The sequence below is a fragment of the Oncorhynchus clarkii genome, chromosome 20 (genome assembly GCF_045791955.1).
Source record: "Oncorhynchus clarkii lewisi isolate Uvic-CL-2024 chromosome 20, UVic_Ocla_1.0, whole genome shotgun sequence".
Taxonomy (NCBI): domain Eukaryota; kingdom Metazoa; phylum Chordata; class Actinopteri; order Salmoniformes; family Salmonidae; genus Oncorhynchus; species Oncorhynchus clarkii.
This window is the reverse complement of record NC_092166.1, coordinates 49,229,660-49,257,407: the sequence shown is the minus strand read 5'-3', so window position 1 is coordinate 49,257,407 and position 27,748 is coordinate 49,229,660. Positions and strand designations below refer to the sequence as shown.

Genomic DNA, 27,748 nt, shown 5'->3' with positions numbered 1-27,748 from the left:
GGGATTTGAACCAACATCTCAACACACTTCATCAAGCACTTGAGACCACTCGGCCTGACAACACATTTGTTAAATGTCTCGATGGGATCGACATATGGCCCTGCCATTGCTCTGCCTAACTTTCATGGATTTCATTCTAGGGTTTACATACAGCAACTACAGTTTTTAAGGTCATTTGCCACATATATATTACAAGATGAGGTGGCCGAGTGGTTAAGGCGATGGACTGCTAATACATTGTGCTCTGCATGCATGGGTTCGAATCCCATCCTCATTGTTTAACCAGTACAATTCTGTGCTTTATTATGGCATTGGAAGATTTTGACTTTCACAAACACTGGTAAGATGGCCTACTGCCACCGCTAGATCACAAGACTTGCTATCTTAGTGGTGAAGGTGATGAACTACATGTGTGGATAAAAACACCAACCTCTTCACAAAACGTATTTCCTCTCTTGCATGGCCCCACATGAATATAGAATCCCTCCACAATCCTAGAGCGACTGATAAGATTTAGGTATTGAAGAATAGCTTTTCCAAGGGCAACCTCAATGGTGGGATTTGAACCAACACCTCAACACACTTCATCAAGCACTTGAGACCACTCGGCCTGACAACACATTTGTTAAATGTCTCGATGGGAACGACATATGGCCCTGCCATTGCTCTGCCTAACTTTCATGGATTTCATTCTAGGGTTTACATACAGCAACTACAGTTTTTTAAGGTCATTTGCCACGTAGATATTACAGGATGAGGTGGCCGAGTGGTTAAGGCGATGGACTTCTAATCCATTGTGCTCTGCATGCATGGGTTTGAATCCCATCGTAATGGTGTAACCAGTAAAATGCTGTATTTTTTTATGGCACTGGAAGATTTTGACTTTCACAAACACTGGTAAGATGGCCTACTGCCACCGCGAGAGCACAGGACTTGGTATCTTAGTGGTGAAGGCGATGAACTACATGTGTGGATAAAAACACCAACCTCTTCACAAAACATATTTCCTCTCTTGCATGGCCCCACATGAATATAGAATCCCTCCACAATCCTAGAGCGACTGATAAGATTTAGGTATTGAAGAATAGCTTTTCCAATGGCAACCTCAATGGTGGGATTTGAACCGACACCTCAACACACCACATCGGGCACTTGAGACCACTCGGCCTGACAACAGATTTGTTAAATGTCTCGATGGGATCGACACATGGCCCTGCCATTGCTCTGCCTAACTATCATGGATTTCATTCAAGGGTTTACATACAGCAACTACAGTTTTTTAAGGTCATTAGCCACATATATATTACAAGATGAGGTGGCCGAGTGGTTAAGGCGATGGACTGCTAATCCATTGTGCTCTGCATGCATGTGTTCGAATCCCATCCTCATCGTTTAACCAGTACAATTCTGTGCTTTATTATGGCATTGGAAGATTTTGACTTTCACAAACACTGGTAAGATGGCCTACTGCCACCGCGAGAGCACAAGACTTAGTGGTGAAGGTGATGAACTACATGTGTGGATAAAAACACCAACCTCTTCACAAAACGTATTTCCTCTCTTGCATGGCCCCACATGAATATAGAATCCCTCCACAATCCTAGAGCGACTGATAAGATTTAGGTATTGAAGAATAGCTTTTCCAATGGCAACCTCAATGGTGGGATTTGAACCAACATCTCAACACACTTCATCAGGCACTTGAGACCACTCGGCCTGTCAACACATTTGTTAAATGTCTCGATGGGATCGACATATGGCCCTGCCATTGCTCTGCCTAACTTTCATGGATTTCATTCTAGGGTTTACATACAGCAACTACAGTTTTTTAAGGTCATTTGCCACATATATATTACAGGATGAGGTGGCCGAGTGGTTAAGGCGATGGACTGCTAATCCATTTTGCTCTGCATGCATGGGTTCGAATCCCATCCTCATCGTTTAACCAGTAACAATGTCTGTGCTTTATTATGGCATTGGAAGATTTTGACTTTCACAAACACTGGTAAGATGGCCTACTGCCACCGCGAGAGCACAAGACTTGCTATCTTAGTGGTGAAGGCGAGGAACGACCTGTGTGGATAAAAACACCAACCTCTTCACAAAACATATTTCCTCTCTTGCATGGCCCCACATGAATATAGAATCCCTCCACAATCCTAGAGCGACTGATAAGATTTAGGTATTGAAGAATAGCTTTTCCAATGGCAACCTCAATGGTGGGATTTGAACCAACATCTCAACACACTTCATCAGGCACTTGAGACCACTCGGCCTGTCAACACATTTGTTAAATGTCTCGATGGGATCGACATATGGCCCTGCCATTGCTCTGCCTAACTTTCATGGATTTCATTCTAGGGTTTACATACAGCAACTACAGTTTTTTAAGATAATTTGCCACGAATATATTACAGGATGAGGTGGCCGAGTGGTTAAGGCGATGGACTGCTAATCCATTGTGCTCTGCATGCGTGGGTTCGAATCCCATCCTCATTGTTTAACCAGAACAATTCTGTGCTTTATTATGGCATTGGAAGATTTTGACTTTCACAAACACTGGTAAGATGGCCTACTGCCACCGCGAGAGCACAGGACTTGGTATCTTAGTAATGAAGGCTAGGAACGACATGTGTGGATAAAAACAACAACCTCTTCACAAAACATATTTCCTCTCTTGCATGGCCCCACATGAATATAGAATCCCTCCACAATCATAGAGCGACTGATAAGATTTAGGTATTGAAGATTAGCTTTTCCAAGGGCATTCTCAATGGTGGGATTTGAACCGACACCTCAACACACCACATCAAGCACTTGAGACCACTCGGCCTGACAACAGATTTGTTAAATGTCTCGATGGGATCGACACATGGCCCTGCCATTGCTCTGCCTAACTATCATGGATTTCATTCAAGGGTTTACATACAGCAACTACAGTTTTTCAAGGTCATTTGCCACATATGATATTACAAGATGAGGTGGCCGAGTGGTTAAGGCGATGGACTGCTAATCCATTGTGCTCTGCATGCATGGGTTTGAATCCCATCCTCATCGTTTAACCAGTACAATTCTGTGCTTTATTATGGCATTGGAAGATTTTGACTTTCACAAACACTGGTAAGATGGCCTACTGCCACTGCGAGAGCACAGGAGACTTAGTGGTGAAGGTGATGAACTACATGTGTGGATAAAAACACCAACCTCTTCACAAAACGTATTTCCTCTCTTGCATGGCCCCACATGAATATAGAATCCCTCCACAATCCTAGAGCGACTGATAAGATTTAGGTATTGAAGAATAGCTTTTCCAATGGCAACCTCAATGGTGGGATTTGAACCAACATCTCAACACACTTCATCAGGCACTTGAGACCACTCGGCCTGTCAACACATTTGTTAAATGTCTCGATGGGATCGACATATGGCCCTGCCATTGCTCTGCCTAACTTTAATGGATTTCATTCTAGGGTTTACATACAGCAACTACAGTTTTTAAGGTCATTTGCCACATATATATTACAAGATGAGGTGGCCGAGTGGTTAAGGCGATGGACTGCTAATACATTGTGCTCTGCATGCATGGGTTCGAATCCCATCCTCATTGTTTAACCAGTACAATTCTGTGCTTTATTATGGCATTGGAAGATTTTGACTTTCACAAACACTGGTAAGATGGCCTACTGCCACCGCTAGATCACAAGACTTGCTATCTTAGTGGTGAAGGTGATGAACTACATGTGTGCATAAAAACACCAACCTCTTCACAAAACGTATTTCCTCTCTTGCATTGCCCCACATGAATATAGAATCCCTCCACAATCCTAGAGCGACTGATAAGATTTAGGTATTGAAGAATAGCTTTTCCAATGGCAACCTCAATGGTGGGATTTGAACCAACATCTCAACACACTTCATCAGGCACTTGAGACCACTCGGCCTGTCAACACATTTGTTAAATGTCTCGATGGGATCGACATATGGCCCTGCCATTGCTCTGCCTAACTTTCATGGATTTCATTCTAGGGTTTACATACAGCAACTACAGTTTTTTAAGATCATTTGCCACGTAGATATTACAGGATGAGGTGGCCGAGTGGTTAAGGCGATGGACTTCTAATCCATTGTGCTCTGCATGCATGGGTTTGAATCCCATCGTAATGGTGTAACCAGTAAAATGCTGTATTTTTTTATGGCACTGGAAGATTTTGACTTTCACAAACACTGGTAAGATGGCCTACTGCCACCGCGAGAGCACAGGACTTGGTATCTTAGTGGTGAAGGCGATGAACTACATGTGTGGATAAAAACACCAACCTCTTCACAAAACGTATTTCCTCTCTTGCATGGCCCCACATGAATATAGAATCCCTCCACAATCCTAGAGCGACTGATAAGATTTAGGTATTGAAGAATAGCTTTTCCAATGGCAACCTCAATGGTGGGATTTGAACCGACACCTCAACACACCACATCGGGCACTTGAGACCACTCGGCCTGACAACAGATTTGTTAAATGTCTCGATGGGATCGACACATGGCCCTGCCATTGCTCTGCCTAACTATCATGGATTTCATTCAAGGGTTTACATACAGCAACTACAGTTTTTTAAGGTCATTAGCCACATATATATTACAAGATGAGGTGGCCGAGTGGTTAAGGCGATGGACTGCTAATCCATTGTGCTCTGCATGCATGTGTTCGAATCCCATCCTCATCGTTTAACCAGTACAATTCTGTGCTTTATTATGGCATTGGAAGATTTTGACTTTCACAAACACTGGTAAGATGGCCTACTGCCACCGCGAGAGCACAAGACTTAGTGGTGAAGGTGATGAACTACATGTGTGGATAAAAACACCAACCTCTTCACAAAACGTATTTCCTCTCTTGCATGGCCCCACATGAATATAGAATCCCTCCACAATCCTAGAGCGACTGATAAGATTTAGGTATTGAAGAATAGCTTTTCCAATGGCAACCTCAATGGTGGGATTTGAACCAACATCTCAACACACTTCATCAGGCACTTGAGACCACTCGGCCTGTCAACACATTTGTTAAATGTCTCGATGGGATCGACATATGGCCCTGCCATTGCTCTGCCTAACTTTCATGGATTTCATTCTAGGGTTTACATACAGCAACTACAGTTTTTTAAGATAATTTGCCACGTATATATTTCAGGATGAGGTGGCCGAGTGGTTAAGGCGATGGACTCTGCATGCATGGGTTCGAATCCCATCCTCATCGTTTAACCAGAACAATTCTGTGCTTTATTATGGCATTGGAAGATTTTGACTTTCACAAACACTGGTAAGATGGCCTACTGCCACCGCGAGAGCACAAGACTTGCTATCTTAGTGGTGAAGGCGAGGAACGACCTGTGTGGATAAAAACACCAACCTCTTCACAAAACATATTTTCTCTCTTGCATGGCCCCACATGAATATAGAATCCCTCCACAATCCTAGAGCGACTGATAAGATTTAGGTATTGAAGAATAGCTTTTCCAATGGCAACCTCAATGGTGAGATTTGAACCAACATCTCAACACACTTCATCAGGCACTTGAGACCACTCGGCCTGTCAACACATTTGTTAAATGTCTCGATGGGATCGACATATGGCCCTGCCATTGCTCTGCCTAACTTTCATGGATTTCATTCTAGGGTTTACATACAGCAACTACAGTTTTTTAAGATAATTTGCCACGAATATATTACAGGATGAGGTGGCCGAGTGGTTAAGGCGATGGACTGCTAATCCATTGTGCTCTGCATGCGTGGGTTCGAATCCCATCCTCATTGTTTAACCAGAACAATTCTGTGCTTTATTATGGCATTGGAAGATTTTGACTTTCACAAACACTGGTAAGATGGCCTACTGCCACCGCGAGAGCACAGGACTTGGTATCTTAGTAATGAAGGCTAGGAACGACATGTGTGGATAAAAACAACAACCTCTTCACAAAACATATTTCCTCTCTTGCATGGCCCCACATGAATATAGAATCCCTCCACAATCATAGAGCGACTGATAAGATTTAGGTATTGAAGATTAGCTTTTCCAAGGGCATTCTCAATGGTGGGATTTGAACCGACACCTCAACACACCACATCGGGCACTTGAGACCACTCGGCCTGACAACAGATTTGTTAAATGTCTCGATGGGATCGACACATGGCCCTGCCATTGCTCTGCCTAACTATCATGGATTTCATTCAAGGGTTTACATACAGCAACTACAGTTTTTCAAGGTCATTTGCCACATATATATTACAAGATGAGGTGGCCGAGTGGTTAAGGCGATGGACTGCTAATCCATTGTGCTCTGCATGCATGGGTTCGAATCCCATCCTCATCGTTTAACCAGTACAATTCTGTGCTTTATTATGGCATTGGAAGATTTTGACTTTCACAAACACTGGTAAGATGGCCTACTGCCACTGCGAGAGCACAAGACTTAGTGGTGAAGGTGATGAACTACATGTGTGGATAAAAACACCAACCTCTTCACAAAACGTATTTCCTCTCTTGCATGGCCCCACATGAATATAGAATCCCTCCACAATCCTAGAGCGACTGATAAGATTTAGGTATTGAAGAATAGCTTTTCCAATGGCAACCTCAATGGTGGGATTTGAACCAACATCTCAACACACTTCATCAGGCACTTGAGACCACTCGGCCTGTCAACACATTTGTTAAATGTCTCGATGGGATCGACATATGGCCCTGCCATTGCTCTGCCTAACTTTAATGGATTTCATTCTAGGGTTTACATACAGCAACTACAGTTTTTAAGGTCATTTGCCACATATATATTACAAGATGAGGTGGCCGAGTGGTTAAGGCGATGGACTGCTAATCCATTGTGCTCTGCATGCATGGGTTCGAATCCCATCCTCATCGTTTAACCAGTACAATTCTGTGCTTTATTATGGCATTGGAAGATTTTGACTTTCACAAACACTGGTAAGATGGCCTACTGCCACCGCGAGAGCACAAGACTTAGTGGTGAAGGTGATGAACTACATGTGTGGATAAAAACACCAACCTCTTCACAAAACGTATTTCCTCTCTTGCATGGCCCCACATGAATATAGAATCCCTCCACAATCCTAGAGCGACTGATAAGATTTAGGTATTGAAGAATAGCTTTTCCAATGGCAACCTCAATGGTGGGATTTGAACCAACATCTCAACACACTTCATCAGGCACTTGAGACCACTCGGCCTGTCAACACATTTGTTAAATGTCTCGATGGGATCGACATATGGCCCTGCCATTGCTCTGCCTAACTTTAATGGATTTCATTCTAGGGTTTACATACAGCAACTACAGTTTTTTAAGATCATTTGCCACGTATATATTACAGGATGAGGTGGCCGAGTGGTTAAGGCGATGGACTGCTAATCCATTGTGCTCTGCATGCATGGGTTCGAATCCCATCCTCATGGTTTAACCAGTAACAATTCTGTGCTTTATTATGGCATTGGAAGATTTTGACTTTCACAAACACTGGTAAGATGGCCTACTGCCACCGCGAGAGCACAGGACTTGGTATCTTAGTGGTGAAGGTGATGAACTACATGTGTGGATAAAAACACCAACCTCTTCACAAAACGTATTTCCTCTCTTGCATGGCCCCACATGAATATAGAATCCCTCCACAATCCTAGAGCGACTGATAAGATTTAGGTATTGAAGAATAGCTTTTCCAATGGCAACCTCAATGGTGGGATTTGAACCGACACCTCAACACACCACATCGGGCACTTGAGACCACTCGGCCTGACAACAGATTTGTTAAATGTCTCGATGGGATCGACACATGGCCCTGCCATTGCTCTGCCTAACTATCATGGATTTCATTCAAGGGTTTACATACAGCAACTACAGTTTTTTAAGGTCATTAGCCACATATATATTACAAGATGAGGTGGCCGAGTGGTTAAGGCGATGGACTGCTAATCCATTGTGCTCTGCATGCATGTGTTCGAATCCCATCCTCATCGTTTAACCAGTACAATTCTGTGCTTTATTATGGCATTGGAAGATTTTGACTTTCACAAACACTGGTAAGATGGCCTACTGCCACCGCGAGAGCACAAGACTTAGTGGTGAAGGTGATGAACTACATGTGTGGATAAAAACACCAACCTCTTCACAAAACGTATTTCCTCTCTTGCATGGCCCCACATGAATATAGAATCCCTCCACAATCCTAGAGCGACTGATAAGATTTAGGTATTGAAGAATAGCTTTTCCAATGGCAACCTCAATGGTGGGATTTGAACCAACATCTCAACACACTTCATCAGGCACTTGAGACCACTCGGCCTGTCAACACATTTGTTAAATGTCTCGATGGGATCGACATATGGCCCTGCCATTGCTCTGCCTAACTTTCATGGATTTCATTCTAGGGTTTACATACAGCAACTACAGTTTTTTAAGATAATTTGCCACGTATATATTTCAGGATGAGGTGGCCGAGTGGTTAAGGCGATGGACTCTGCATGCATGGGTTCGAATCCCATCCTCATCGTTTAACCAGAACAATTCTGTGCTTTATTATGGCATTGGAAGATTTTGACTTTCACAAACACTGGTAAGATGGCCTACTGCCACCGCGAGAGCACAAGACTTGCTATCTTAGTGGTGAAGGCGAGGAACGACCTGTGTGGATAAAAACACCAACCTCTTCACAAAACATATTTTCTCTCTTGCATGGCCCCACATGAATATAGAATCCCTCCACAATCCTAGAGCGACTGATAAGATTTAGGTATTGAAGAATAGCTTTTCCAATGGCAACCTCAATGGTGAGATTTGAACCAACATCTCAACACACTTCATCAGGCACTTGAGACCACTCGGCCTGTCAACACATTTGTTAAATGTCTCGATGGGATCGACATATGGCCCTGCCATTGCTCTGCCTAACTTTCATGGATTTCATTCTAGGGTTTACATACAGCAACTACAGTTTTTTAAGATAATTTGCCACGAATATATTACAGGATGAGGTGGCCGAGTGGTTAAGGCGATGGACTGCTAATCCATTGTGCTCTGCATGCGTGGGTTCGAATCCCATCCTCATTGTTTAACCAGAACAATTCTGTGCTTTATTATGGCATTGGAAGATTTTGACTTTCACAAACACTGGTAAGATGGCCTACTGCCACCGCGAGAGCACAGGACTTGGTATCTTAGTAATGAAGGCTAGGAACGACATGTGTGGATAAAAACAACAACCTCTTCACAAAACATATTTCCTCTCTTGCATGGCCCCACATGAATATAGAATCCCTCCACAATCATAGAGCGACTGATAAGATTTAGGTATTGAAGATTAGCTTTTCCAAGGGCATTCTCAATGGTGGGATTTGAACCGACACCTCAACACACCACATCGGGCACTTGAGACCACTCGGCCTGACAACAGATTTGTTAAATGTCTCGATGGGATCGACACATGGCCCTGCCATTGCTCTGCCTAACTATCATGGATTTCATTCAAGGGTTTACATACAGCAACTACAGTTTTTCAAGGTCATTTGCCACATATATATTACAAGATGAGGTGGCCGAGTGGTTAAGGCGATGGACTGCTAATCCATTGTGCTCTGCATGCATGGGTTCGAATCCCATCCTCATCGTTTAACCAGTACAATTCTGTGCTTTATTATGGCATTGGAAGATTTTGACTTTCACAAACACTGGTAAGATGGCCTACTGCCACTGCGAGAGCACAAGACTTAGTGGTGAAGGTGATGAACTACATGTGTGGATAAAAACACCAACCTCTTCACAAAACGTATTTCCTCTCTTGCATGGCCCCACATGAATATAGAATCCCTCCACAATCCTAGAGCGACTGATAAGATTTAGGTATTGAAGAATAGCTTTTCCAATGGCAACCTCAATGGTGGGATTTGAACCAACATCTCAACACACTTCATCAGGCACTTGAGACCACTCGGCCTGTCAACACATTTGTTAAATGTCTCGATGGGATCGACATATGGCCCTGCCATTGCTCTGCCTAACTTTAATGGATTTCATTCTAGGGTTTACATACAGCAACTACAGTTTTTCAAGGTCATTTGCCACATATATATTACAAGATGAGGTGGCCGAGTGGTTAAGGCGATGGACTGCTAATCCATTGTGCTCTGCATGCATGGGTTCGAATCCCATCCTCATCGTTTAACCAGTACAATTCTGTGCTTTATTATGGCATTGGAAGATTTTGACTTTCACAAACACTGGTAAGATGGCCTACTGCCACTGCGAGAGCACAAGACTTAGTGGTGAAGGTGATGAACTACATGTGTGGATAAAAACACCAACCTCTTCACAAAACGTATTTCCTCTCTTGCATGGCCCCACATGAATATAGAATCCCTCCACAATCCTAGAGCGACTGATAAGATTTAGGTATTGAAGAATAGCTTTTCCAATGGCAACCTCAATGGTGGGATTTGAACCAACATCTCAACACACTTCATCAGGCACTTGAGACCACTCGGCCTGTCAACACATTTGTTAAATGTCTCGATGGGATCGACATATGGCCCTGCCATTGCTCTGCCTAACTTTAATGGATTTCATTCTAGGGTTTACATACAGCAACTACAGTTTTTTAAGATCATTTGCCACGTATATTTTACAGGATGAGGTGGCCGAGTGGTTAAGGCGATGGACTGCTAATCCATTGTGCTCTGCATGCATGGGTTCGAATCCCATCCTCATTGTTTAACCAGAACAATTCTGTGCTTTATTATGGCATTGGAAGATTTTGACTTTCACAAACACTGGGAAGATGGCCTACTGCCACCGCGAGAGCACAGGACTTGGTATCTTAGTGGTGAAGGCGAGGAACGACCTGTGTGGTTAAAAACACCAACCTCTTCACAAAACGTATTTCCTCTCTTGCATGGCCCCACATGAATATAGAATCCCTCCACAATCCTAGAGCGACTGATAAGATTTAGGTATTGAAGAATAGCTTTTCCAAGGGCATTCTCAATGGTGGGATTTGAACCGACACCTCAACACACCACATCGGGCACTTGAGACCACTCGGCCTGACAACAGATTTGTTAAATGTCTCGATGGGATCGACACATGGCCCTGCCATTGCTCTGCCTAACTATCATGGATTTCATTCAAGGGTTTACATACAGCAACTACAGTTTTTCAAGGTCATTTGCCACATATATATTACAAGATGAGGTGGCCGAGTGGTTAAGGCGATGGACTGCTAATCCATTGTGCTCTGCATGCATGGGTTCGAATCCCATCCTCATCGTTTAACCAGTACAATTCTGTGCTTTATTATGGCATTGGAAGATTTTGACTTTCACAAACACTGGTAAGATGGCCTACTGCCACTGCGAGAGCACAAGACTTAGTGGTGAAGGTGATGAACTACATGTGTGGATAAAAACACCAACCTCTTCACAAAACGTATTTCCTCTCTTGCATGGCCCCACATGAATATAGAATCCCTCCACAATCCTAGAGCGACTGATAAGATTTAGGTATTGAAGAATAGCTTTTCCAATGGCAACCTCAATGGTGGGATTTGAACCAACATCTCAACACACTTCATCAGGCACTTGAGACCACTCGGCCTGTCAACACATTTGTTAAATGTCTCGATGGGATCGACATATGGCCCTGCCATTGCTCTGCCTAACTTTAATGGATTTCATTCTAGGGTTTACATACAGCAACTACAGTTTTTCAAGGTCATTTGCCACATATATATTACAAGATGAGGTGGCCGAGTGGTTAAGGCGATGGACTGCTAATCCATTGTGCTCTGCATGCATGGGTTCGAATCCCATCCTCATCGTTTAACCAGTACAATTCTGTGCTTTATTATGGCATTGGAAGATTTTGACTTTCACAAACACTGGTAAGATGGCCTACTGCCACTGCGAGAGCACAAGACTTAGTGGTGAAGGTGATGAACTACATGTGTGGATAAAAACACCAACCTCTTCACAAAACGTATTTCCTCTCTTGCATGGCCCCACATGAATATAGAATCCCTCCACAATCCTAGAGCGACTGATAAGATTTAGGTATTGAAGAATAGCTTTTCCAATGGCAACCTCAATGGTGGGATTTGAACCAACATCTCAACACACTTCATCAGGCACTTGAGACCACTCGGCCTGTCAACACATTTGTTAAATGTCTCGATGGGATCGACATATGGCCCTGCCATTGCTCTGCCTAACTTTAATGGATTTCATTCTAGGGTTTACATACAGCAACTACAGTTTTTTAAGATCATTTGCCACGTATATTTTACAGGATGAGGTGGCCGAGTGGTTAAGGCGATGGACTGCTAATCCATTGTGCTCTGCATGCATGGGTTCGAATCCCATCCTCATTGTTTAACCAGAACAATTCTGTGCTTTATTATGGCATTGGAAGATTTTGACTTTCACAAACACTGGGAAGATGGCCTACTGCCACCGCGAGAGCACAGGACTTGGTATCTTAGTGGTGAAGGCGAGGAACGACCTGTGTGGTTAAAAACACCAACCTCTTCACAAAACGTATTTCCTCTCTTGCATGGCCCCACATGAATATAGAATCCCTCCACAATCCTAGAGCGACTGATAAGATTTAGGTATTGAAGAATAGCTTTTCCAATGGCAACCTCAATGGTGGGATTTGAACCAACACCTCAACACACTTCATCAAGCACTTGAGACCACTCGGCCTGACAACACATTTGTTAAATGTCTCGATGGGATCGACATATGGCCCTGCCATTGCTCTGCCTAACTTTCATGGATTTCATTCTAGGGTTTACATACAGCAACTACAGTTTTTTAAGGTCATTTGCCACGTATATAATAAAGGATGAGGTGGTCGAGTGGTTAAGGCGATGGACTGCTAATCCATTGTGCTCTGCATGCATGGGTTAGAATCCCATCCTCATCGTTTAACCAGTACAATTCTGTGCTTTATTATGGCATTGGAAGATTTTGACTTTCACAAACACTGGTAAGATGGCCTACTGCCACCGCGAGAGCACAGGACTTGGTATCTTAGTGGTGAAGGCGAGGAACGACCTGTGTGGATAAAAACACCAACCTCTTCACAAAACATATTTCCTCTCTTGCATGAATATAGAATCCCTCCACAATCCTAGAGCAACTGATAAGATTTAGGTATTGAAGAATAGCTTTTCCAATGGCAACCTCAATGGTGGGTTTTGAACCAACACCTCAACACACTTCATCAAGCACTTTTAAGGTAATTTGCCACATATATATTACAAGATGAGGTGGCCGAGTGGTTAAGGCGATGGACTGCTAATCCATTGTGCTCTGCATGCATGTGTTCGAATCCCATCCTCATCGTTTAACCAGTACAATTCTGTGCTTTATTATGGCATTGAACGATTTTGACTTTCACAAACACTGGTAAGATGGCCTACTGCCACCGCGAGAGCACAGGACTTGGTATCTTAGTGGTGAAGGTGATGAACTACATGTGTGGATAAAAACACCAACCTCTTCACAAAACGTATTTCCTCTCTTGCATGGCCCCACATGAATATAGAATCCCTCCACAACCCTAGAGCGACTGATAAGATTTAGGGATTAAAGAATAGCTTTTCCAATGGCAACCTCAATGATGGGATTTGAACCAACATCTCAACACACTTCGTCAAGCACTTGAGACAACTCGGCCTGACAACACATTTGTTAAATGTCTCGATGGGATCGACATATGGCCCTGCCATTGTTCTGCCTAACTTTCATGGATTTCATTCTAGGGTTTACATACAGCAACTACAGTTTTTAAGGTAATTTGCCACATATATATTATAAGATGAGGTGGCCGAGTGGTTAAGGCGATGGACTGCTAATCTATTGTGCTCTGCATGCATGGGTTCGAATCCCATCCTCATCGTTTAACCAGTACAATTCTGTGCTTTATTATGGCATTGGAAGATTTTGACTTACACAAACACTGGTAAGATGGCCTACTGCCACCGCGAGAGCACAGGACTTGGTATCTTAGTGGTGAAGGCGAGGAACGACCTGTGTGGATAAAAACACCAACCTCTTCACAAAACATATTTCCTCTCTTGCATGAATATAGAATCCCTCCACAATCCTAGAGCAACTGATAAGATTTAGGTATTGAAGAATAGCTTTTCCAATGGCAACCTCAATGGTGGGTTTTGAACCAACACCTCAACACACTTCATCAAGCACTTTTAAGGTAATTTGCCACATATATATTACAAGATGAGGTGGCCGAGTGGTTAAGGCGATGGACTGCTAATCCATTGTGCTCTGCATGCATGTTTTCGAATCCCATCCTCATCGTTTAACCAGTACAATTCTGTGCTTTATTATGGCATTGGAAGATTTTGACTTTCACAAACACTGGTAAGATGGCCTACTGCCACCGCGAGAGCACAAGACTTAGTGGTGAAGGTGATGAACTACATGTGTGGATAAAAACACCAACCTCTTCACAAAACGTATTTCCTCTCTTGCATGGCCCCACATGAATATAGAATCCCTCCACAATCCTAGAGCAACTGATAAGATTTAGGTATTGAAGAATAGCTTTTCCAATGGCAACCTCAATGGTGGGATTTGAACCAACATCTCAACACACTTCATCAGGCACTTGAGACCGCTCGGCCTGTCAACACATTTGTTAAATGTCTCGATGGGATCGACATATGGCCCTGCCATTGCTCTGCCTAACTTTCATGGATTTCATTCTAGGGTTTACATACAGCAACTACAGTTTTTTAAGATCATTTGCCACGTATACATTACAGGATTAGGTGGCCGAGTGGTTAAGGTGATGGACTGCTAATCCATTGTGCTCTGCATGCATGGGTTCGAATCCCATCCTCATCGTTTAACCAGAACAATTCTGTGCTTTATTATGGCATTGGAAGATTTTGACTTTCACAAACACTGGTAAGATGGCCTACTGCCACCGCGAGAGCACAGGACTTGGTATCTTAGTGGTGAAGGCGAGGAACGACCTGTGTGGATAAAAACACCAACCTCTTCACGAAACATATTTCCTCTCTTGCATGGCCCCACATGAATATAGAATCCCTCCACAATACTAGAGCGACTGATAAGATTTAGGTATTGAAGAAAAGCTTTTCCAATGGCAACCTCAATGGTGGGATTTGAACCAACACCTCAACACACTTCATCAAGCACTTGAGACAACTCGGCCTGACAACACATTTGTTAAATGTCTCAATGGGATTGACATATGTCCCTGCCATTGCTCTGCCTAACTTTGATGGATTTCGTTCTAGGGTTTACATACAGCAACTACAGTTTTTAAGGTAATTTGCCACATATATATTACAAGATGAGGTGGCCGAGTGGTTCAGGCGATGAACTGCTAATCCATTGTGCTCTGCATGCGTGGGTTTGAATCCCATCCTCATCGTTTAACCAGTACAATTCTGTGCTTTATTATGGCATTGGAAGATTTGGACTTTCACAAACACTGGTAAGATGGCCTACTGCCACCGCGAGAGCACAGGACTTGGTATCTTAGTGGTGAAGGTGATGAACTACATGTGTGGATAAAAACACCAACCTCTTCACAAAACGTATTTCCTCTCTTGCATGGCCCCACATGAATATAGAATCCCTCCACAACCCTAGAGCGACTGATAAGATTTAGGTATTAAAGAATAGCTTTTCCAATGGCAACCTCAATGATGGGATTTGAACCAACATCTCAACACACTTCATCAAGCACTTGAGACAACTCGGCCTGACAACACATTTGTTAAATGTCTCAATGGGATCGACATATGGCCCTGCCATTGCTCTGCCTAACTTTCATGGATTTCATTCTAGGGTTTACTTACAGCAACTACAGTTTTCTAAGATAATTTGCCACGTACATATTACAGGATGAGGTGGCCGAGTGGTTAAGGCGATGGACTCTGCATGCATGGGTTCGAATCCCATCCTCATCGTTTAACCAGAACAATTCTGTGCTTTATTATGGCATTGGAAGATTTTGACTTTCACAAACACTGGTAAGATGGCCTACTGCCACCGCGAGAGCACAAGACTTGCTATCTTAGTGGTGAAGGTGATAAACTACATGTGTGGATAAAAACACCAACCTCTTCACAAAACGTATTTCCTATCTTGCATGGCCCCACATGAATATAGAATCCCTCCACAATCCTAGAGCGACTGATAAGATTTAGGTATTGAAGAATAGCTTTTCAAATGGCAACCTCAATGGTGGGATTTGAACCAACATCGCAACACACTTCATCAAGCACTTGAGACCACTCGGCCTGACAATACATTTGTTAAATGTCTCGATGGGATTGACATATGGCCCTGCCATTGCTCTGCCTAACTTTCATGGATTTAATTCTAGGGTTTACATACAGCAACTACAGTTTTTTAAGGTCATTTGCCACGTATATAATAAAGGATGAGGTGGTCGAGTGGTTAAGGCGATGGACTGCTAATCCATTGTGCTCTGCATGCATTTGTTCGAATCCCATCCTCATCGTTTAACTAGAACAGTTCTGTGCTTTATTATGGCATTGGAAGATTTTGACATTCACAAACACTGGTAAGATGGCCTACTGCCACCGCGAGAGCACAAGACTTGGTATCTTAGTGGTGAAGGTGATGAACTACATGTGTGGATAAAAACACCAACCTCTTCACAAAACGTATTTCCTCTCTTGCATGGCCCCACATGAATATAGAATCCCTCCACAATCCTAGAGCGACTGATAAGATTTAGTTATTGAAGAATAGCTTTTCCAAGGGCAACCTCAATGATGGGATTTGAACCAACATCTCAACACACTTCATCAAGCACTTGAGACCACTCGGCCTGACAACACATTTGTTAAATGTCTCGATGGGATCGACATATGGCCCTGCCATTGCTCTGCCTAACTTTCATAGATTTCATTCTAGGGTTTACATACAGCAACTACAGTTTTTTAAGGTCATTTGCCACGTATATATCACCGGATGAGGTGGCCGACTGTTTAAGGCGATGAACTGCTAATCCATTGTGCTCTGCATGCATGGGTTCGAATCCAATCCTCATCGTTTAACCAGAACAATTCTGTGCTTTATTATGGCATTGGAAGATTTTGACATTCACAAACACTGGTAAGATGGCCTACTGCCACCGCGAGAGCACAGGACTTGGTATCTTAGTGATGAAGGTGATGAACTACATTTGTGGATAAAAACACCAACCTCTTCACAAAACGTATTTCCTCTCTTGCATGGCCCCACATTAATATAGAATCCCTCCACAATCCTAGAGCGACTGATAAGATTTAGGTATTGAAGAATAGCTTTTCCAAGGGCATCCTCAATGGTGGGATTTGAACTGACACTTCAACACACTTCATCAAGCACTTGAGACCACTCGGCCTGACAACACATTTGTTAAATGTCTCGATGGGAACGACATATGGCCCTAACATTGCTCTGCCTAACTTTCATGGATTTCATTCAAGGGTTTACATACAGCAACTACAGTTTTTTAAGGTCATTGCCACGTAGATATTACAGGATGAGGTGGACGAGTGGTTAAGGCGATGGACTTCTAATCCATTGTGCTCTGCATGCATGGGTTTGAATCCCATCGTAATGGTGTAACCAGTAAAATGCTGTATTTTTTTATGGCACTGGAAGATTTTGACTTTCACAAACACTGGTAAGATGGCCTACTGCCACCGCGAGAGCACAGGACTTGGTATCTTAGTGGTGAAGGCGATGAACTACATGTGTGGATAAAAACACCAACCTCTTCACAAAACATATTTTCTCTCTTGCATGGCCCCACATCAATATAGAATCCCTCCACAATCCTGAGCGACTGATAAGATTTAGGTATTGAAGAATAGCTTTTCCAAGGGCAACCTCAATGGTGGGATTTGAACCAACACCTCAACACACTTCATCAAGCACTTGAGACCACTCGGCCTGACAACACATTTGTTAAATGTCTCGATGGTATCGACATACGGCCCTGCCATTGCTCTGCCTAACTTTCATGGATTTCATTCTAGGGTTTACATACAGCAACTACAGTTTTTTAAGGTCATTTGCCACATATATATTACAAGATGAGGTGGCCGAGTGGTTAAGGCGATGGACTGCTAATCCATTGTGCTCTGCATGCATGGGTTCGAATCCCATCCTCATCGTTTAACCAGTACAATTCTGTGCTTCATTATGGCATTGGAAGATTTTGACTTTCACAAACACTGGTAAGATGGCCTACTGCCACCGCGAGAGCACAAGACTTGCTATCTTAGTGGTGAAGGTGATGAACTACATGTGTGCATAAAAACACCAACCTCTTCACAAAACGTATTTCCTCTCTTGCATGGCCCCACATGAATATAGAATCCCTCCACAATCCTAGAGCGACTGATAAGATTTAGGTATTGAAGAATAGCTTTTCCAATGGCAACCTCAATTTTGGGATTTGAACCAACATCTCAACACACTTCATCAAGCACTTGAGACCACTCTTCCTGACAACACATTTGTTAAATGTCTCGATGGGATCGAAATATGACCCTGCCATTGCTCTGCCTAACTTTCATGGATTTCATTCTAGGGTTTACATACAGCAACTACAGTTTTTTAAGATAATTTGCCACGTATATATTACAGGATGAGGTGGCCGAGTGGTTAAGGCGATGGACTGCTAATCCATTATGCTCTGCATGCATGGGTTCGAATCCCATCCTCATCGTTTAACCAGAACAATTCTGTGCTTTGTTATGGCATTGGAAGATTTTGACTTTCACAAACACTGGTAAGTAGGCCTACTGCCACCGCGAGAGCACAAGACTTGCTATCTTAGTGGTGAAGGTGATAAACTACATGTGTGGATAAAAACACCAACCTCTTCACAAAACGTATTTCCTATCTTGCATGGTTCACATGAATATAGAATCCCTCCACAATCCTAGAGCGACTGATAAGGTTTAGGTATTGAAGAATAGCTTTTCAAATGGCAACCTCAATGGTGGGTTTTGAACCAACACCTCAACACACTTCATCAAGCACTTGAGACCACTCGGCCTGACAACACATTTGTTAAATGTCTCGATGGGATCGACATATGGCCCTGCCATTGCTCTGCCTAACTTTCATGGATTTCATTCTAGGGTTTACATACAGCAACTACAGTTTTTTAAGGTCATTTGCCACGTATATACTGAAGGATGAGGTGGCCGAGTGGTTAAGGCGATGGAATGCTAATCCATTGTGCTCTGCATGAATGGGTTTGAATCCCATCCTCATCGTTTAACCAGTACAATTCTGTGCTTTATTATGGCATTGGAAGATTTTTACTTTCACAAACACTGATAAGATGGCCTACTGCCACCGCGAGAGCACAGGACTTGGTATTTTAGTGGTGAAGGCGAGGAACGACCTGTGTGGATAAAAACACCAACCTCTTCACAAAACATATTTCCTCTCTTGCATGGCCCCACATGAATATAGAATCCCTCCACAATACTAGAGCGACTGATAAGATTTAGGTATTGAAGAAAAGCTTTTCCAATGGCAACCTCAATGGTGGGATTTGAACCAACACCTCAACACACTTCATCAAGCACTTGAGACAACTCGGCCTGACAACACATTTGTTAAATGTCTCAATGGGATTGACATATGTCCCTGCCATTGCTCTGCCTAACTTTCATGGATTTCATTCTAGGGTTTACATACAGCAACTACAGTTTTTAAGGTAATTTGCCACATATATATCACCGGATGAGGTGGCCGACTGTTTAAGGCGATGGACTGCTAATCCATTGTGCTCTGCATGCATGGGTTCGAATCCAATCCTCATCGTTTAACCAGAACAATTCTGTGCTTTATTATGGCATTGGAAGATTTTGACATTCACAAACACTGGTAAGATGGCCTACTGCCACCGCGAGAGCACAGGACTTGGTATCTTAGTGATGAAGGTGATGAACTACATTTGTGGATAAAAACACCAACCTCTTCACAAAACGTATTTCCTCTCTTGCATGGCCCCACATTAATATAGAATCCCTCCACAATCCTAGAGCGACTGATAAGATTTAGGTATTGAAGAATAGCTTTTCCAAGGGCATCCTCAATGGTGGGATTTGAACTGACACTTCAACACACTTCATCAAGCACTTGAGACCACTCGGCCTGACAACACATTTGTTAAATGTCTCGATGGGAACGACATATGGCCCTAACATTGCTCTGCCTAACTTTCATGGATTTCATTCAAGGGTTTACATACAGCAACTACAGTTTTTTAAGGTCATTGCCACGTAGATATTACAGGATGAGGTGGACGAGTGGTTAAGGCGATGGACTTCTAATCCATTGTGCTCTGCATGCATGGGTTTGAATCCCATCGTAATGGTGTAACCAGTAAAATGCTGTATTTTTTTATGGCACTGGAAGATTTTGACTTTCACAAACACTGGTAAGATGGCCTACTGCCACCGCGAGAGCACAGGACTTGGTATCTTAGTGGTGAAGGCGATGAACTACATGTGTGGATAAAAACACCAACCTCTTCACAAAACATATTTCCTCTCTTGCATGGCCCCACATCAATATAGAATCCCTCCACAATCCTGAGCGACTGATAAGATTTAGGTATTGAAGAATAGCTTTTCCAAGGGCAACCTCAATGGTGGGATTTGAACCAACACCTCAACACACTTCATCAAGCACTTGAGACCACTCGGCCTGACAACACATTTGTTAAATGTCTCGATGGGATCGACATACGGCCCTGCCATTGCTCTGCCTAACTTTCATGGATTTCATTCTAGGGTTTACATACAGCAACTACAGTTTTTTAAGGTCATTTGCCACATATATATTACAAGATGAGGTGGCCGAGTGGTTAAGGCGATGGACTGCTAATCCATTGTGCTCTGCATGCATGGGTTCGAATCCCATCCTCATTGTTTAACCAGTACAATTCTGTGCTTCATTATGGCATTGGAAGATTTTGACTTTCACAAACACTGGTAAGATGGCCTACTGCCACCGCGAGAGCACAAGACTTGCTATCTTAGTGGTGAAGGTGATGAACTACATGTGTGCATAAAAACACCAACCTCTTCACATAACGTATTTCCTCTCTTGCATGGCCCCACATGAATATAGAATCCCTCCACAATCCTAGAGCGACTGATAAGATTTAGGTATTGAAGAATAGCTTTTCCAATGGCAACCTCAATTTTGGGATTTGAACCAACATCTCAACACACTTCATCAAGCACTTGAGACCACTCTTCCTGACAACACATTTGTTAAATGTCTCGATGGGATCGAAATATGACCCTGCCATTGCTCTGCCTAACTTTCATGGATTTCATTCTAGGGTTTACATACAGCAACTACAGTTTTTTAAGATAATTTGCCACGTATATATTACAGGATGAGGTGGCCGAGTGGTTAAGGCGATGGACTGCTAATCCATTATGCTCTGCATGCATGGGTTCGAATCCCATCCTCATCGTTTAACCAGAACAATTCTGTGCTTTGTTATGGCATTGGAAGATTTTGACTTTCACAAACACTGGTAAGTAGGCCTACTGCCACCGCGAGAGCACAAGACTTGCTATCTTAGTGGTGAAGGTGATAAACTACATGTGTGGATAAAAACACCAACCTCTTCACAAAACGTATTTCCTATCTTGCATGGTTCACATGAATATAGAATCCCTCCACAATCCTAGAGCGACTGATAAGGTTTAGGTATTGAAGAATAGCTTTTCAAATGGCAACCTCAATGGTGGGTTTTGAACCAACACCTCAACACACTTCATCAAGCACTTGAGACCACTCGGCCTGACAACACATTTGTTAAATGTCTCGATGGGATCGACATATGGCCCTGCCATTGCTCTGCCTAACTTTCATGGATTTCATTCTAGGGTTTACATACAGCAACTACAGTTTTTTAAGGTCATTTGCCACGTATATACTGAAGGATGAGGTGGCCGAGTGGTTAAGGCGATGGAATGCTAATCCATTGTGCTCTGCATGAATGGGTTTGAATCCCATCCTCATCGTTTAACCAGTACAATTCTGTGCTTTATTATGGCATTGGAAGATTTTTACTTTCACAAACACTGATAAGATGGCCTACTGCCACCGCGAGAGCACAGGACTTGGTATTTTAGTGGTGAAGGCGAGGAACGACCTGTGTGGATAAAAACACCAACCTCTTCACGAAACATATTTCCTCTCTTGCATGGCCCCACATGAATATAGAATCCCTCCACAATACTAGAGCGACTGATAAGATTTAGGTATTGAAGAAAAGCTTTTCCAATGGCAACCTCAATGGTGGGATTTGAACCAACATCTCAACACACTTCATCAAGCACTTGAGACCACTCTTCCTGACAACACATTTGTTAAATGTCTCGATGGGATCGAAATATGACCCTGCCATTGCTCTGCCTAACTTTCATGGATTTCATTCTAGGGTTTACATACAGCAACTACAGTTTTTTAAGATAATTTGCCACGTATATATTACAGGATGAGGTGGCCGAGTGGTTAAGGCGATGGACTGCTAATCCATTATGCTCTGCATGCATGGGTTCGAATCCCATCCTCATCGTTTAACCAGAACAATTCTGTGCTTTGTTATGGCATTGGAAGATTTTGACTTTCACAAACACTGGTAAGTAGGCCTACTGCCACCGCGAGAGCACAAGACTTGCTATCTTAGTGGTGAAGGTGATAAACTACATGTGTGGATAAAAACACCAACCTCTTCACAAAACGTATTTCCTATCTTGCATGGTTCACATGAATATAGAATCCCTCCACAATCCTAGAGCGACTGATAAGGTTTAGGTATTGAAGAATAGCTTTTCAAATGGCAACCTCAATGGTGGGTTTTGAACCAACACCTCAACACACTTCATCAAGCACTTGAGACCACTCGGCCTGACAACACATTTGTTAAATGTCTCGATGGGATCGACATATGGCCCTGCCATTGCTCTGCCTAACTTTCATGGATTTCATTCTAGGGTTTACATACAGCAACTACAGTTTTTTAAGGTCATTTGCCACGTATATACTGAAGGATGAGGTGGCCGAGTGGTTAAGGCGATGGAATGCTAATCCATTGTGCTCTGCATGAATGGGTTTGAATCCCATCCTCATCGTTTAACCAGTACAATTCTGTGCTTTATTATGGCATTGGAAGATTTTTACTTTCACAAACACTGATAAGATGGCCTACTGCCACCGCGAGAGCACAGGACTTGGTATTTTAGTGGTGAAGGCGAGGAACGACCTGTGTGGATAAAAACACCAACCTCTTCACGAAACATATTTCCTCTCTTGCATGGCCCCACATGAATATAGAATCCCTCCACAATACTAGAGCGACTGATAAGATTTAGGTATTGAAGAAAAGCTTTTCCAATGGCAACCTCAATGGTGGGATTTGAACCAACACCTCAACACACTTCATCAAGCACTTGAGACAACTCGGCCTGACAACACATTTGTTAAATGTCTCAATGGGATTGACATATGTCCCTGCCATTGCTCTGCCTAACTTTCATGGATTTCATTCTAGGGTTTACATACAGCAACTACAGTTTTTAAGGTAATTTGCCACATATATATTACAAGATGAGGTGGCCGAGTGGTTAAGGCGATGGACTGCTAATCCATTGTGCTCTGCATGCATGGGTTCGAATCCCATCCTCATCGTTTAACCAGTACAATTCTGTGCTTTATTATGGCATTGGAAGATTTTGACTTTCACAAACACTGGTAAGATGGCCTACTGCCACCGCGAGAGCACAGGACTTGGTATCTTAGTGGTGAAGGTGATGAACTACATGTGTGGATAAAAACACCAACCTCTTCACAAAACGTTTTTCCTCTCTTGCATGGCCCCACATGAATATAGAATCCCTCCACAACCCTAGAGCGACTGATAAGATTTAGGTATTAAAGAATAGCTTTTCCAATGGCAACCTCAATGATGGGATTTGAACCAACATCTCAACACACTTCATCAAGCACTTGAGACAACTCGGCCTGACAACACATTTGTTAAATGTCTCGATGGTATCGACATATGGCCCTGCCATTGCTCTGCCTAACTTTCATGGATTTCATTCTAGGGTTTACATACAGCAACTACAGTTTTTTAAGGTCATTTGCCACATATATATTACAAGATGAGGTGGCCGAGTGGTTAAGGCGATGGACTGCTAATCCATTGTGCTCTGCATGCATGGGTTCGAATCCCATCCTCATCGTTTAACCAGTACAATTCTGTGCTTTATTATGGCATTGGAAGATTTTGACTTTCACAAACACTGGTAAGATGGCCTACTGCCACCGCGAGAGCACAGGACTTGGTATCTTAGTGGTGAAGGCGAGGAACGACCTGTGTGGATAAAAACACCAACCTCTTCACAAAACATATTTCCTCTCTTGCATGGCCCCACATGAATATAGAATCCCTCCACAATCCTAGAGCAACTGATAAGATTTAGGTATTGAAGAATAGCTTTTCCAATGGCAACCTCAATGGTGGGTTTTGAACCAACACCTCAACACACTTCATCAAGCACTTGAGACCACTCGGCCTGACAACACATTTGTTAAATGTCTCGATGGGATCGACATATGGCCCTGCCATTGCTCTGCCTAACTTTCATGGATTTCATTCTAGGGTTTACATACAGCAACTACAGTTTTTTAAGGTCATTTGCCACGTATATACTGAAGGATGAGGTGGCCGAGTGGTTAAGGCGATGGAATGCTAATCCATTGTGCTCTGCATGAATGGGTTTGAATCCCATCCTCATCGTTTAACCAGTACAATTCTGTGCTTTATTATGGCAATGGAAGATTTTTACTTTCACAAACACTGATAAGATGGCCTACTGCCACCGCGAGAGCACAGGACTTGGTATTTTAGTGGTGAAGGCGAGGAACGACCTGTGTGGATAAAAACACCAACCTCTTCACCAAACATATTTCCTCTCTTGCATGGCCCCACATGAATATAGAATCCCTCCACAATACTAGAGCGACTGATAAGATTTAGGTATTGAAGAAAAGCTTTTCCAATGGCAACCTCAATGGTGGGATTTGAACCAACACCTCAACACACTTCATCAAGCACTTGAGACAACTCGGCCTGACAACACATTTGTTAAATGTCTCAATGGGATTGACATATGTCCCTGCCATTGCTCTGCCTAACTTTGATGGATTTCGTTCTAGGGTTTACATACAGCAACTACAGTTTTTAAGGTAATTTGCCACATATATATTACAAGATGAGGTGGGCGAGTGGTTAAGGAGATGGACTGCTAATCCATTGTGCTCTGCATGCGTGGGTTTGAATCCCATCCTCATCGTTTAACCAGTACAATTCTGTGCTTTATTATGGCATTGGAAGATTTTGACTTTCACAAACACTGGTAAGATGGCCTACTGCCACCGCGAGAGCACAGGACTTGGTATCTTAGTGGTGAAGGTGATGAACTACATGTGTGGATAAAAACACCAACCTCTTCACAAAACGTATTTCCTCTCTTGCATGGCCCCACATGAATATAGAATCCCTCCACAACCCTAGAGCGACTGATAAGATTTAGGTATTAAAGAATAGCTTTTCCAATGGCAACCTCAATGATGGGATTTGAACCAACATCTCAACACACTTCATCAAGCACTTGAGACAACTCGGCCTGACAACACATTTGTTAAATGTCTCAATGGGATCGACATATGGCCCTGCCATTGCTCTGCCTAACTTTCATGGATTTCATTCTAGGGTTTACTTACAGCAACTACAGTTTTTTAAGATAATTTGCCACGTACATATTACAGGATGAGGTGGCCGAGTGGTTAAGGCGATGGACTCTGCATGCATGGGTTCGAACCCCATCCTCATCGTTTAACCAGAACAATTCTGTGCTTTATTATGGCATTGGAAGATTTTGACTTTCACAAACACTGGTAAGATGGCCTACTGCCACCGCGAGAGCACAAGACTTGCTATCTTAGTGGTGAAGGTGATAAACTACATGTGTGGATAAAAACACCAACCTCTTCACAAAACGTATTTCCTGTCTTGCATGGCCCCACATGAATATAGAATCCCTCCACAATCCTAGAGCGACTGATAAGATTTAGGTATTGAAGAATAGCTTTTCAAATGGCAACCTCAATGGTGGGATTTGAACCAACATCGCAACACACTTCATCAAGCACTTGAGACCACTCGGCCTGACAATACATTTGTTAAATGTCTCGATGGGATCGACATATGGCCCTGCCATTGCTCTGCCTAACTTTCATGGATTTCATTCTAGGGTTTACATACAGCAACTACAGTTTTTTAAGATCATTTGCCACGTATGTATTACAGGATGAGGTGGCCGAGTGGTTAAGGAGATGGAATGCTAATCCATTGTGCTCTGCATGCATGGGTTTGAATCCCATCCTCATTGTTTAACCAGTACAATTCTGTGCTTTATTATGGCATTGGAAGATTTTTACTTTCACAAACACTGATAAGATGGCCTACTGCCACCGCGAGAGCACAGGACTTGGTATTTTAGTGGTGAAGGCGAGGAACGACCTGTGTGGATAAAAACACCAACCTCTTCACGAAACATATTTCCTCTCTTGCATGGCCCCACATGAATATAGAATCCCTCCACAATACTAGAGCGACTGATAAGATTTAGGTATTGAAGAATAGCTTTTCCAATGGCAACCTCAATGGTGGGATTTGAACCAACACCTCAACACACTTCATCAAGCACTTGAGACAACTCGGCCGGACAACACATTTGTTAAATGTCTCGATGGGATTGACATATGGCCCTGCCATTGCTCTGCCTAACTTTCATGGATTTAATTCTAGGGTTTACATACAGCAACTACAGTTTTTTAAGGTCATTTGCCACGTATATAATAAAGGATGAGGTGGTCGAGTGGTTAAGGCGATGGACTGCTAATCCATTGTGCTCTGCATGCATTTGTTCGAATCCCATCCTCATCGTTTAACTAGAACAGTTCTGTGCTTTATTATGGCATTGGAAGATTTTGACATTCACAAACACTGGTAAGATGGCCTACTGCCACCGCGAGAGCACAAGACTTGCTATCTTAGTGGTGAAGGTGATGAACTACATGTGTGGATAAAAACACCAACCTCTTCACAAAACGTATTTCCTCTCTTGCATGGCCCCACATGAATATAGAATCCCTCCACAATCCTAGAGCGACTGATAAGATTTAGTTATTGAAGAATAGCTTTTCCAAGGGGCAACCTCAATGGTGGGATTTGAACCAACATCTCAACACACTTCATCAAGCACTTGAGACCACTCGGCCTGACAACACATTTGTTAAATGTCTCGATGGGATCGACATATGGCCCTGCCATTGCTCTGCCTAACTTTCATAGATTTCATTCTAGGGTTTACATACATCAACTACAGTTTTTTAAGGTCATTTGCCACGTATATATCACCGGATGAGGTGGCCGACTGTTTAAGGCGATGAACTGCTAATCCATTGTGCTCTGCATGCATGGGTTCGAATCCAATCCTCATCGTTTAACCAGAACAATTCTGTGCTTTATTATGGCATTGGAAGATTTTGACT

At 42.9% G+C, this 27,748-nt stretch overlaps 12 non-coding genes across 12 annotated transcripts; all 12 read left to right on the top strand.

Annotated features, from left to right (window-relative positions):
* Positions 1–6,286: 6,286 nt before the first annotated feature.
* trnas-gcu (transfer RNA serine (anticodon GCU)) lies at positions 6,287–6,368 on the top strand. The gene has a single exon. It is a non-coding gene; the product is annotated as a tRNA-Ser (tRNA).
* A 466-nt stretch (positions 6,369–6,834) lies between these two features.
* On the top strand, positions 6,835–6,916 carry trnas-gcu (transfer RNA serine (anticodon GCU)). The gene has a single exon. It is a non-coding gene; the product is annotated as a tRNA-Ser (tRNA).
* A 2,672-nt stretch (positions 6,917–9,588) lies between these two features.
* trnas-gcu (transfer RNA serine (anticodon GCU)) lies at positions 9,589–9,670 on the top strand. Its single transcript has one exon. It is a non-coding gene; the product is annotated as a tRNA-Ser (tRNA).
* A 467-nt stretch (positions 9,671–10,137) lies between these two features.
* trnas-gcu (transfer RNA serine (anticodon GCU)) lies at positions 10,138–10,219 on the top strand. The gene has a single exon. It is a non-coding gene; the product is annotated as a tRNA-Ser (tRNA).
* A 1,024-nt stretch (positions 10,220–11,243) lies between these two features.
* trnas-gcu (transfer RNA serine (anticodon GCU)) lies at positions 11,244–11,325 on the top strand. The gene has a single exon. It is a non-coding gene; the product is annotated as a tRNA-Ser (tRNA).
* A 467-nt stretch (positions 11,326–11,792) lies between these two features.
* Positions 11,793–11,874, top strand: trnas-gcu (transfer RNA serine (anticodon GCU)). Its single transcript has one exon. It is a non-coding gene; the product is annotated as a tRNA-Ser (tRNA).
* Positions 11,875–18,170: 6,296 nt separating this feature from the next.
* On the top strand, positions 18,171–18,252 carry trnas-gcu (transfer RNA serine (anticodon GCU)). The gene has a single exon. It is a non-coding gene; the product is annotated as a tRNA-Ser (tRNA).
* A 475-nt stretch (positions 18,253–18,727) lies between these two features.
* On the top strand, positions 18,728–18,809 carry trnas-gcu (transfer RNA serine (anticodon GCU)). Its single transcript has one exon. It is a non-coding gene; the product is annotated as a tRNA-Ser (tRNA).
* A 2,699-nt stretch (positions 18,810–21,508) lies between these two features.
* Positions 21,509–21,590, top strand: trnas-gcu (transfer RNA serine (anticodon GCU)). Its single transcript has one exon. It is a non-coding gene; the product is annotated as a tRNA-Ser (tRNA).
* A 1,031-nt stretch (positions 21,591–22,621) lies between these two features.
* On the top strand, positions 22,622–22,703 carry trnas-gcu (transfer RNA serine (anticodon GCU)). The gene has a single exon. It is a non-coding gene; the product is annotated as a tRNA-Ser (tRNA).
* Positions 22,704–23,733: 1,030 nt separating this feature from the next.
* On the top strand, positions 23,734–23,815 carry trnas-gcu (transfer RNA serine (anticodon GCU)). The gene has a single exon. It is a non-coding gene; the product is annotated as a tRNA-Ser (tRNA).
* A 475-nt stretch (positions 23,816–24,290) lies between these two features.
* trnas-gcu (transfer RNA serine (anticodon GCU)) lies at positions 24,291–24,372 on the top strand. The gene has a single exon. It is a non-coding gene; the product is annotated as a tRNA-Ser (tRNA).
* Positions 24,373–27,748: the final 3,376 nt, after the last annotated feature.